The sequence below is a fragment of the Strigops habroptila genome, chromosome 1 (assembly GCF_004027225.2).
Source record: "Strigops habroptila isolate Jane chromosome 1, bStrHab1.2.pri, whole genome shotgun sequence".
Lineage (NCBI taxonomy): Eukaryota > Metazoa > Chordata > Aves > Psittaciformes > Psittacidae > Strigops > Strigops habroptila.
Genome location: NC_044277.2, coordinates 105,372,530 through 105,383,387, shown reverse-complemented (window position 1 = coordinate 105,383,387; position 10,858 = coordinate 105,372,530).

Below are 10,858 nucleotides of genomic sequence, written 5' to 3'. Positions count from 1 at the left end.
CCTATGGCAGGTCCCCCATCCTGGTGCACCACTCTTGTGATCGTCCTCACAGCAGCGCAGTGCCTTCCTGAGTCTGGCTTGGCTTTTGGCAACTAGGTGTTTCTGGGAGCCTCTTGCCAGCAGCTGGAAGCTCTCTCTTCAGCTTGAGGGTCTGAGTTCACCCAGGTTGCAGCATGAACTGATTTCACCCAATTGTACCTGGGTCACACAGAAAGCAGGGTTCAGACAGGAAAGCTTGGACCTCAGGTGTCCAAGTGCTGCTTCTCCTTGGTATCATAACAGTTCTGGAGAGGATGGCTGCACCCACATCTCCCTCCTGCATGGTACCTGGCCACAGCCAAGGCATTTACCTGGATGGGTGAGATCAGATATACTCCCAAGGCTGGTGCTTCGGGACCTGGAACATCCTCCCTTCCTGGCTATGCTGCCGCCGAATGCACATATGCATTTACCAGAGTGCAATGACCACATGCAGCTCTGACCTGCATGTCCCCATACTGCACATCTGGGTGCTAGGCTGAGTCCCTACTGGGGTCCATCTCCCTCATCGTCCCTTCTGGGGTGGCCAGTGTCAATGGCTCTGACATTGTGTTGGAGGCAATCTGGGAGAGCCTGCTCCCGTGTCTCCTCACCCAGCTCTTAGCTGCCTACTGGCTTGTGCTCTGAAGTCCTGACACGTCCATGCACAGAGGCATCCTGCCGTGCGTGCATATGTCTTGAGAGCTGCAGCGTTGGGTGCTCGTGCAAGGCAGCGTGCATCTCAGAAGCGGTCAGTTGCAGAGATGCAGGCACAAGGCTGCAGAATCCCAGGCCATCAGGAGGACACGTGGGGTGAGGGCCTGGGTAGCGATGCTTTGATTTGACAGCAACCCTTCTCTTCTTAGAGGTGTACTGTGAGAGAAGATAGGGAGGGAGTGACAAATGGGCACTCAAAGATGGAAAAAATGGGTTAGGGATGCATGTCCAGCTGCAGACCAGCAGCGAGCCTGAGCTGGCTTTACTGCCATGTTTCACTGGGCAACTCCTCAGTGTCTCTTTGAGGCACCGCAAGTCTGAACAACATTGTGTTTTGTAAGGCTAAAGGCTGTATGTGTCTGATGTGTCTGCAGACAACTCTCTCCTCTTTGTAAATGGCAGCAGTCAAAAGATAAATCCATCTGTGCAGCAAAGAGGGTGAAAGCTGCAGGTAGCCTTAGCCACATACTGAATAAGGAATGGGAAGAGCCTGGGCAGCCTCAGGCAACATATTTCAGAGCTGACAAGCTGGAAGACTTGGCTTCCTTCAAATATACCTGGTCTCCCCAGTGAGTAATGATAATAGGATCCAAGCAGGGAATCAGACATCAAGACAGGCTGAAGGTTACGGCAAGCTATTGAGATGAGCCAGGCCCTGGAGAGGAGGGCGCTTGCTAAAGCTGCACAACTTTTGTCAAGTACGTTTTGAAAACTTTAACTGACCTTGAAGGGCTGGGATTGAAGGAACATTGATCTGTGGGAAATGGAGACCGCTCCTCTTGCTCCGCAGTGCTTCAGCTAATCATTTGAGCAGTGCTTTGATTCATGGGCCTTTTAGTTTGACAGCCTTTCAGCTCCTGTTCTAAAGACCTCTTATGGTTTTTATGGGTGGAAATAGTTTCACCCACCAGGAAAACAGTAGATTCAGGGCGATTATTCAGCAACTGTTGAATAACACAGAAGCAATCATTTTGGCATTAGAGAAGGACTTTTTTAGGCAGTGCATACAGACAGACGTACGAACATGCCTGGGAAACTGGGATGACCCTTCCTGTGATTCATTGTGGGGTCTATTTTGGTGTCTGTTCTGGAGGTACACCCTCTGAATGCTGATGTGATGGTCCCTTCCTGCAATATATCTACCCTTTTTGGGGGAGGTGTGTGGTGGGATCAACATTTCCAGAGTGCCTGAGCTTTTCCATTGGGTTGCAGACCCAGCTTAACTTCTCTGAATATTTTACCTTGAATCCTAAATGTAGAGAGACAAAAGTTTTGTGGAAAATTGTATCCTAATACAGCTTTATTGTCCTCATCAACACTGCTAAATAATGAGTCTCCAGCCACAAAACAGTCCTGCTTGGTTACCCATGAACCAGAAGAGATTTGATTTGATTTCTGTGCTTCAGCTCACATGAGCAGGGCTGTCAGATGAGAAGAGCATTTTCCTCAGTTCGCAATCTGAACATGCCTGATCTGCAGCCACTGAAAACCCATAAATGTGACCCCCACACACCATGTCGTGTAGAGAGTGGCCTTTTATCTGAGGGCTACACATGATGGTGGCTGTGCCAGAGCTGGGGCTCTGGGTGGGGATCCCCAAATAGGGATCGCTCAGAGCTGAGCCTCAGCCTCACATGCATCAGACCCCTTAGCTATCCTCCGATTCTTTGTGGTAGGTACAGTGTAAAATAAAGCTGTCTTGCTCTACCCCTGTGGCATTTTTCTCACTGTTGGTGGGAAGAGTTTTGGCTAATGCGAGCACAGTGAAATGCCAGTTGCAGCTCAGTTAATGTATGCTAAGCAAGAAATTTAATTAGCTAGTAGTCAGTCTGCAGGCTAATTTCATTAGTTTGGTATGCACCATTACCTCTCCTTTCATTTATACAGGAATTATAAATTTGACTTGGATGTGTACTTTTTTTCTTCCTTTTCTATTTACAGATTGTCCTCCCTGCTTCCTTTCACTGCCATCCCTCCCTTACTTGCTAATGATACCTTAAAGTGAGCCTTGAGTTGCCCTGTATCATAGTATAGGTAGGCCAGGCTAAGCTAAGGTAGGCTTAGGCTAGGCTAGGCTAGGCTAGGGTAGGACAGGGTAGGATAGGATAGGGTAGGATAGGATAGGATAGGATAGGGTAGGATAGGATAGGAACGGATGGGATAGGATAGGATGGAGTGGAATGGAATTGGAATGTGTCAGCCCAGCCTTATTAAAACTTGTCTTCTCCATGTGCCTTGTACTTTGCTCTTTTCAGGGGAGAGTGGGTGCAGATAATCTCTATGCTCCCTGACAGGGGCTGAAGAAGTCCTGCCTTCCTCTTCTTCCCATTGCTTCTGGCTGAAAATTCCCTGGGCAGAGGATGCTTGTGGTTGTCCTGTGGCTGCTCTCTCTGTACAATGACATTTCTCACTGACATGTTCATGGACCACATCCATCCATCCATCCATCCATCCATCCATCCATCCATCCATCCATCCATCCATCCATCCCATTTCTTCCTCCCTCCTCTCTGCTCCTTATGACTATGCCACTGCTTACTCATCCCAGCTACTATGAACCCCTTTTTTTTCTTTGCCAACCAGGGGTTGCTGATGGGGGCTCATTTCTGGGCTATGTGCTGCCTCACCTGAAGTGGAGTAGGCTGAGACCTCTCATTTAAAAAGCAGAGATAAGTTGATCGGTGGAAGTTTACCTCTCTCTAAAACACAGGGTCTCCTTTCTAGAAGCTTTTTCAAAAGCTATTTGTGCGCTGTTAGTTTGAAATTATATTTGCAATAACTTCTTTCTGAAGCTTTTCTGTTGTGCTGTCTGTGCTGGCAATTAATTATTGAGGCAGCTTATTTACAAACAGTGCTTGCTTGCTTCTAACACCTCCAATGAGATGTGAATAGCAACATTTTTCGTTGCTGGCACAGAGAGCCAAATATATATCCTTTTTCAGTGCAAGACAGTAATCTAAACAATAACTCTGAGAGTGTCCAGGGACTCTTCTGTCTCCCTGCAGTTTAAAGACGTGCTTGAAAATAAAATGAAAGCTGCCCATGATGTCCCAAGGACAAAGATGCTGGAGAAAGTCCCCTGCTGATTTTGGACAAGCAGGAGGACAAGCAAATTGTTTTGAACTTTTGCTGAACGCCAGGAGCACATGCTGCAAAGGAAGCACTGTCTGAAGAAGGAGGCTCAGTTTTCTCAGTGTCTGCACATCTGCACAGCTTTTCTTGGCTCAAACCCCCTCAGACGCCATGAGGATAGTGCTGTGGATAAACACACAAGGAGCAGGATTAGGTTTCAGGCACCTAAGTCCTCACTATTCTCTGCTCTTCTTCACTGTTTGCACACAAGTACAGTGGAGATTCTACCAGTAACAGTTATGTGACTTTTGCACTTCTTTTTCTACCCAGCCTCAAAAGATGCCGAGCAGCGGGAAACTTCTGAAGGATTCAGCGACCTTCAGCACATCTTGGGTTGAGCCCTCATGCCGATCACGGGCTGTAACACTGGAAACTGTTTTAAGCAAGGTCCTGCTATTGCGTGGTGAGTAACTCTTCTCACCCTCATTCCTCCCAGCTCACCTCACGTAGTGCAACTGATATTGCTGGCTTTGAATATAGAGTAGAGGGCTTTATCCTTACCATGCTCTGTTTCCCTGCCTGTAGCGTGGAGGCAATGGGAGCCCCAAGCCTCCCAGGGAGCCCTTCGAAGCACTGCACTGCTCCCGATGTCCTCTCTACAGCCTCCCAAAGCCAGGCTGCTCACAGAGGTGAACAAGGACCATCTGAGAAAGAAGCACTCGCCATATGAAGTCCTGCGAGTCCATCTCTGCTGCAGATACGTGCCAGGCTTGTGTGGCCTGCTTTGAAATTTGCTCCAGTGATATATGCCCACAGGGAGGAGCCAGTGCACCCGGGGTAAGGGTCTTGTCTTCGTTTGTGTGTGCTCAGAGACATCGTCAGGGTTTAGTGTCTGGGAAGCGGCAGGGGTTTCAAAGCCACACTGGCAATGTTTAAATAAACAAACGATGGGGTTGGTGTTTCCCCGTCTTAATCGATCTGAAAAGGGCCCCATCCAGTGCCTGCTGAAACTTGCTGCCTGTTTCCCCAGTGACCTGGGCTGTGGTCCAGGCTGCAAAAGAGTGTGCCGGGGTTACCCAGCAGCTATGCAGATCTGCAGAGCCATAGCACCAGGGAGATGTTGACATGTTATTGTAACTGATTAACCCCATCCATCAATGCCTGATTAAGATGAGCAGAAATGTTTTTTCTTCCTCTGCAGCAGAAGAGCTCTCTTCTGCAGAAAGTGCTTCTCTTAATTACCACTCTGTAAATCCTCAGCGAGACAGAGCATCAGCATCGTAGCTTAATTCCTCTCTGCTGTAATAACCTTCTCATTTCATAAGTGCATAAGGCAGGATAATTCATGTGGGTTTTTGTGCTTTGGTTTTTTTCCTCCATTTCATTTGTATCAGAAGTGTCCTTCATTCAATAATGGAATTACAGAAGATGTAGACAATAAGATGATTATTCTTACAGCAATTAGAGGCAGAGCCGTGCTGTAATCTTTGCGGGGTGGGGGAGTTCAGGCTGAAATTGCAGATCCAGCTTTCACAGCTGGCTTGTTTCTATTATCAGCCCATCTGAGCTCCCTCACTCAAAGTCTGGGTGAAACCCTACCTTGACATATGTCATAACAAAACTTTCATTTGCTTCAATAAGGTTGAAATTTCATCCACTTTTTTCTTTTTCCTTTTTTTTTTTTTCTTTTTTAAATGTCATTACATATTCAATTTGAATAGATAAAGTTAGTTTCTAAAGTGTTTCCAGCACTGGTACCTCAACCACTTAAAGAAATGTGTCAGTGGGCATACAAGAAAGTGTAACCTCATTGCAAAACCTGATTATGGCAAGGAATCCCATAGGAAACTTAGACAGGGCATTCATATATAGCAAGAACTGTGCTGAAGTGGTTTTACCTGATGAGCTTTGATGAGGACATTCAGTACTGCTTTCCACATCTGTGGCACAAGTGTCTGGAGAAGCCAGAAAGTGGCCAAGAATCCCCAGAAAGTCGGGAGCAAAGCTATAAGCTGCACCCAATGACCTGAATCCCAGCCCCAAAACCCGGAACCAACCTTTTGTTTCACTTTTCTGGATGTGGTTTTCCAGATAGCACTTTAAACAAATCCGGCCGCCAAACAGAGACCTGGGGCAATCTCTGAGCATCTCTCAAAGTTCCAGTCTGGAGGGCCATAGTCCCTTCTCCATGCTGGTACCAGATCTGGTCCTTGCAATGAGAAGCAGAGTGGCTCCTGGGAGGCTGACTAACAGAGCATTTGGAGAGCTGGCTGCATGGTGTTTGCTGTATTAAACTTCATGAGTTCTTTAGCCCTGCAAATGAACCTTCACTTGGTTGGTGCACCCAAGGTGCTGGTTCCTTCATGAGGGAACAAGGACTTGCTGCTTCTTGTTTCCAGGGGCACCTCTCTGAAGCCTCCACCAGCACACTGCCGTATCCAGCTATTGCCACATTAACCTAAACATGGTGGTCAGAGCTGGGGATAGTCCAGGCTGTGCCCCAGGGACACCACTGGCATGAAGCCACAGCTGCAGCAGCAATGCCTGCATGAGCACAGAAATGCTGCTAGCACTGCATGTTTGTGCAATAAGAAAATGCAGGGCCTGGACAGTCAGTATGGCCACTCAAACCTGGAAGTGGTTCTGAAGGGTGGAGACAACTCACTGGGTGCATCTCCATTTTACCTCATAGTCCAGATCACGAATATGCTTTGGAAACAGTAATCTTGCCTGCCTTCACTTACCACACTGGTTCTCATCAGAGGGGTCTTGGGACACATGTGTGAAATGTTCCATTTGCAAATATAACATTAAATCCTTGTGGTGTTGCAAAGACCCAGCCTATGCAGCCAACTACTGTCCCAGTGTGGCAGACTGAGGTTTGTTCCAAGCCAGGGTTCACCTTGAAGCTGTTGTGCGAATGAGCAAATTAACAACCTGGAAAAAGCAAAGACCACAAATGACTCTGTGATCAGTTTTATCTAATTCTGGTAAGAACACTGTTTGGTGAGCCATGTATGAGACACAAGAGACTCAAAAACCGCAGGCAGAAAAAGCACATTTTATCCCCCAGAAGAAAGAACAGGCTATTGCAGCCTGATAGCAAACACAGCTCCCCAGGGAGATGCCCGGAGGCAGGGCTGTGCTCTGAAGAGTGGCTCTGGCTTGCCACAGATTCAAAATGTTAAGGTTGCAACAAGCCTTTTAATGGCCCCAAAGCCCAAATAATGTGTAATTCGTATTCTCTGTAGGGTTTTGATTGATGATTTGGATGAGCAAAATCAACCACCTTGGAAATCCTGCCTAAAACTCACAGGGGCAACTCTTCATTTTTGTATGCCTTGCCCAAGACAACTTACAGCCCACACAGCTCAGTGTCTTGTCTGTCTCCTCCCTCCCTTCTCTCCAGCTTCTTGCTCCTGCATCATTGCTATTTGAAAAACTTCCAAAGGAAAAAATCTACAAGAATTTTCCTGTCTTCTCTTCACCCTCATTTCCAGACATGGTAACTTTTTAACACTTGATTGTTCTAATTGCTTAATTATCTGTCTCACGAAATCATGACTCACAGCTGTAAAATGCTCTTTAGCTTGTGGATGAACATTACACTCAATTGCTCTCATGGAAACCAAGATGAAGATGTTTTGCTTGGAGAGGAGATAGCCCAAAGTCAGAGCACCAGCTCCCACTTCAAACTGAGCTGGGTTTGCTGTGGTTTCTGTCCCTATGGAGATGCCTCCAAGACTTCACGGGCCATATCACTGTGTTCCACCTCTGCAGGCTGGTGAACAAGTGGTTAGTCCTGGGGAGACATGTGGCAGGTGGGTTTGTTTTATCATGTTTTCCATCTCTCTTTCAAGAACATTATTACTTACAGGTTAAATAAGTTACAGCACAAATACACCAACACTCTGCTTTGTGGCTTCCATATGTGGAAACCACCCAATAAACCTTGTAGCCTGGGAGTGCTCAGGAGACGAGCAATGTCCGTGCCAGATGACTGCACTGGGAGAAAGGGCAACAGGCAAATGCACAAAATGTGAGAAAATGTAAAGCTGGCTCCTGAGTGACAGAGCATTTGAAACTCCAGGAGGGATTTCCCGGGCACGCCTATACCTTAAAGTGGGCCAATGTCCCTTGTAAACAGAATGCTGGAGACCTGACCTGCCTGTACACTGGGGCATGCACAAGAAGCCTTTTGCTTCAGCACTTTTTTGTTGTGTGGACATGTGCTGGATGATCTCTTGCACACCCTAAATGTCTTTCCCTTCTTCAGGAGGATCAGGCACATTCACATCCTGAACATGAGAACTCTGCTCTTGAACCAGCACTACTAATGCTGCTCTTCCCTTTCCATGCCAGTCCCATGCAAGGACTGAGCTCACTTGATAGGCACAGAGCTAAAGCTGGATTAGGAGCTGGACCTCTTGCTGCCACATCCGAAGTGCCTGATTATGCAAATGAGATCCTCGGCGGATATGAAATGTGAGTCAGCTCAGGAAAAGTTGATTTTTATTTCCTTTTTTAATTTTATTCATGAGAAAGGAGGAAGAAGGCAGAGCTGAGGGAGAGCCAGACTGCATAACTGGGGAGCTGTGCCTCTTGGAGACCACTAACATGCATCAGAGTGGATGTGACAAACCTTTCAACCATGCACTCTGGGGCATGAAGCATGGCACACTGTGCTCATCCAGTTTCAAGGAGAATGGGGAGGGTCTGCAATACTGTTGCTACAGGCTTTGGGATCCTGTGGGGCTGATCTGGACTGCTCCCTGGGCATCGCAAACATGGAGAACACAGCTCCCTAGTGTTAGACTCGTCAGACCTATATCAGGAGGCCCTTTTCAGAGGCACTTTGTTTCTGATGCTGTGCAAAAGGCTTACCCCAGATGTGAATGCCATGCTAGGAGAAAATGTCAGTTCCCAAAAGACTTGGGGAACACTTATACCAAGAAGAAAACCCAACAAAACAACAGAACATTAACGAGCTTCACTGCCTTGTAAACGATTTGTTAGTCTAGTGAGGGTGAAAAAATCTTTCTGAAGTTGGTGTCTGAGTAGCACTTATATCTCAATTATCCCCATGTTGCGTCGCTGTGCATGAGATTATGAGCTAACACGTTTTTCATGTCTTCTTCAGCACAAGTTTAAGAGCAACATTCATCTGTGCTCACGTCAATTCTTTGGTCAACTGAGCAGCAAAGGTGATGCTTGCTGCCCTTGTGCGGGAGACTCCGTTAACAAGGCTGAGTGATTTATTCATTAAAGGCAGGGAAATCAGGAGTGTTATTCAAGAGGCCCTGGTGGGAAATTTGCATGAAAATCTCATGCTGTTCACTTGCAGAAGCCCTCCCTGGCAGCAGGTGCCCTTCCCTGCTGCACTGCCCTTTCCCTTACTGTAGGAAACAGCTCCGCTCTGCTTCCGCAAACACTTTAATAGAAATACAGCATGCACATAACATGCAAAAGGGTTTATTTCTTTTTCCCAAAAGCCATGGGGCCAGGAAGCTGTTGTCTATTTAAAAAACAAAGACCTGGACTTTGGAGACCTGGGAGTGTGTTTTGACAGGTCTGGCTATGTTGAAACACCAGGAGTTTGCTCTGGTCCCATTAAAGATCAAAAAACACCACCCCTACAAATTTTGGAGATGCAGGAAAGCAGCTTCTCGGTTCTGAAGCAAAAGAGTAGACCAAGCCGGGTGAATGAATTTTAATGTACAAAGTTTGGCTGCAGATCCTTAAATGAGATTTGCTGAAGGCCTGGACATGCTTGAGTTTTATCTGACTTTGTCCTGCCTGCTTGACTAAAGGTATTACAGACATTGGCCAGGCTAAATCTCTTTCCTGGGGTACACTAACACCTGTTCCAGATAATGTTCTTTGTTTTGTTTCATGAATGATATCGAGACCCCAGACCCATGCGTGCATCCAGGCTCTGTGCTGCTCTGTGCTGGGCTGAGACCATGATGGTTGCTGTTGCCTTGGACTTCCCTTTCACTCCACACTCATTTCCAAACATCCCTTTCCATCTCTCAGACACTGTGTCCCTTCTCAGGGTGCTCCATGCTTTCTCCTGTCCTTTCTTTCATGGGAATAGAGCCAGGTCCAGCTGACCCATAGCTGGGGTTCACAAGCTGCATCTCATACTAAAGAAAAGTCCCCACAGAGTCCAATGAGCAAGATCTGCTTTCCTTTTCCTTGTGCTTTTCCATCAAGCTTTTCCATGTGACTTCTTTGCTGTCTCATATAGTTCAGCTTAGCCTTTTCTCTCGAAAAGGAATCTCATCTTCATCTCCTGCTGGATGCCTGTTTTCCTGAAGCTTGCAAGTACCTAAGTATCGTGGAGATTCTCATTTTCCAGTAGCAAATGAGCAGTGGGTATATACCTTATTATGGGGGAGTACTGGCAAGATGCCATCTACTCCTTCAAGCATCTTATTTGCCTGTTCCCAGTTCTTTGCAGGAGGATGGCACAGGAGAAATGTTAGAATTAAACTGAGGTTTTGAGGTTTTTTCAGTGGACAAAATGTACTGGCCCATAACATACAACTACCAAATGAGCACATGGACATTATCATTGAATCAGTCCAACCTGGTTTTTAACAGAGGGGATGTTTCCCTCCCCCCCCTCAGTGGCGAGGGAAGCTGCAGCATGAGCATGGACAGGGATGATGTTCATGGTACCTGATGCCCGTACATTAGCCACTGTGCCATCTGGTGATTGTAACTCTGACCTCAACCCACCAAACAGCTGACCACAGTCTCTGGGCTTGTCTTTGGCACCCACATCTCATTGGGAGAGGGAGGGGTATTCAGGAGGAAAAGCCAAGGATGGCTGCAGATGGTGGTTCCTTGCTGGAGATGTGACTTGAACTGCTGGGCTTTATCCTTTAAGCAAGTCTGGCTTGTGTCCTGCACAGAGGGTAAATTTAGGCATGCAAGCTTTTGGGATTGTTGATTTAATGATCATTTCAGCAGTCCCTCAGAGTGTGATGCTGAAGCAAAGGCCCTCCAAGGGCTGTAGGGCATTGCACATAACCCCCCGGTGCTG